This window comes from Triticum urartu, chromosome 3A (genome assembly GCF_056163025.1).
Source record: "Triticum urartu cultivar PI428250 chromosome 3A, HENAU_Tu73, whole genome shotgun sequence".
Taxonomy (NCBI): Eukaryota; Viridiplantae; Streptophyta; class Magnoliopsida; order Poales; family Poaceae; genus Triticum; species Triticum urartu.
Genome location: NC_141875.1, coordinates 693,652,704 through 693,655,134, shown reverse-complemented (window position 1 = coordinate 693,655,134; position 2,431 = coordinate 693,652,704).

The window sequence follows — 2,431 nt, the reverse complement described above, 5'->3', positions numbered from 1 at the left end:
ATGCTTGGTCACGAGAGCCTGGAGCTCTTGCTGCACCTCGCCCACCCGAGCCTCGTGCCTCTCTCGCTCGGTGCGCTCCTGGGCCGCCTTTTCTTCGGCCTGGGACAACGCTTGCTTCAGGGTCGCCACCTTGGTCGTGGCCCCTGGCAAACATACAATGATCCTGTCATTTAGCAATCGCATCCTTTTCTCATCTACAGACGGGGTATCACTTACCCTTGTTCTCCTTGAGCTGCCTCTTAGCAAGGCCGAGCTCTTTTTGGGACCCCTCGAGGGCCTCCTTCAGTACGGCGACCTCCGCAGTTAGTGCGGAGGACGCCAGCAGTGAAGCCTGCATATGCATATTGACATACTTATATTAGACTCCTGCGATATTATTTGATCCTCTATTCGGCTTTTCTTTGTGAACACCGAACAAAGCATCAGGGGCTACTGTCTATGCGGTAACACTTCTACTACATTTTAAAACACTTACCTCGAAGCCTGTTAGAAGGCTAGTACAGGCTTCAGTCAATCCGCTCTTGGCGGACTAAACCTTCTGGATCACCGCACTCATGATAGTGCGGTGCTCCTCCTCGATGGAAGCGCTGCGAAGCGCTTCCAACATAATGTCCGGCACCTCTGGATGGACAGAGGTCACCGGCACAGGCGTCTCACCCTCCTTTGAAGGGGACCGCCTGCCCAAGCTCGGATCCGTTGGAGGGTCCGGCGCGGTGTTCGACTGAGGGCCGAACTCGGAGCTCTCGGAGACCCCGTCCCCTCGGCTCCCGGAGTCCAGAAGGTCACCTTGCGGCGCCTCCGGGACTGTCCCCCTCGATCCGGTGCCTCTTGAGACAGCACCTCGGTGTCGTCGGCTGGATGAGGGGAGGTGGCCGTCGGGACTGGATCGCTATCCATGTCCGACGCACCCAGGGAGCCGTCCGAGGATACCTCGATATTGGCTCGGGGCGGCCTCCACAATTGAGTTCGGCGTTAGGGAAAGCAACGCGACAAAGGAATCCTATGGGTTACTTTGGTATCCGAACACTTACGATCTCCCCTGGGGCTTGCCCCTGGGCAACCACTCGTCTTCACTTTCGTCGGCGGCGGTAGCGCTGTCCGGAGGGAGCGTCCTTCCCTTCTTGGACCCTTCGGCCTTCCCAGTTGGGGCGGCCTTCCTTTCTTGTCTCCCCCAGTCGGTGGGGGAGCCTCTTCTTCCTCTTCCTCGTCTTCGGGGGAAGAGTGCGCCGCAGAGTCATCGGACGGTGAGTCCGACGACGCCTGGCGTCGGGAACTCTTTCGAGCTCCCTTGGCCTTCTTGGTCTTCTTCGGCACCTTATAGGGGGCCGGAGTCAGCATCTTCATTAGAAGAGCGTCTGCGGGGCCTTCGGGCAAGGGAGCCCGACAGTCGATCTGTCCGGCCATCTTCTGCCAGTCCTGTCAAAATTACGGGACTTTAGATCCCGCATAAAGCCAATCTATATATATAAAAAAATATCCTGTAAGAGGTAAAACAACTTACCGCACTAGCGTGGCGCTTCGTGCTGAATCCGCGATCCTCAGTAATGGGGGGAGGGACCGCGGCGCCCTTGAATAGCACCCTCCAGGCATCTTCATGAGTCGTGTCGAAGAGCCTGTTCAGAGTTCGGTGCTGCGCCGGATTGAACTCCCACAAGGTAAACTCCCGTTGTTGGCACGGGAGTATCCGGCAAACGAGCATAACCTGGACTATGTTGACAAGCTTGAGCTTCTTATCCACCATGTTCTGAATACATGACTGGAGTCCGGTCAGCTCTTTTGAATTACCCCAAGACAGGCCCTTCTCTTTCCAGGAAGTGAGCCGCATGGGGATGCCGGATCGGAACTCGAGGGCCGCTACCCATGCGCGGTCGCGCGGCTCGATGATATAGAACCACCCCGATTGCCACCCCTTTATGGTGTCCACGAAGGTGCCCTCGAGCCATGTGATGTTGGGCATCTTGCCCACCATGGCGCCTCCGCACTCCGCCTGGCGGCTGCTCACTACCTTCGGCTTGACATTGAAGGTCTTCAGCCATAAGCTGAAGTGGGGCTTGATGCGGAGGAAGGCCTCGCACACGACGATAAACGCCGAGATGTTGAGGATGAAGTTTGGGGCTAGATCATGGAAATCCAGGCCGTAATAAAACATGAGCCCCAGACGAAGGGATGGAGAGGGAATCCTAGTCTGCGGAGGAAATGGGTGAGGAATACCACCCTCTCATGGGGCTCGGGGGTGGGGATGAGCTGTCCCTCATCTGGGAGCCGGTGCACGATGTCGTCGTGCAGGTATCCGGCTCTCCTCAGTTTCTTGATGTCTCCCTCCGTGACGGAGGAGACCATCCACTTGCCTCCCGCTCCGGAGATGGTTGGAGAAGGTTGAGATGGAAGTGAGGACTTGGGCGCTAGAGCTCGAGTATGCGGGAGTGGATGA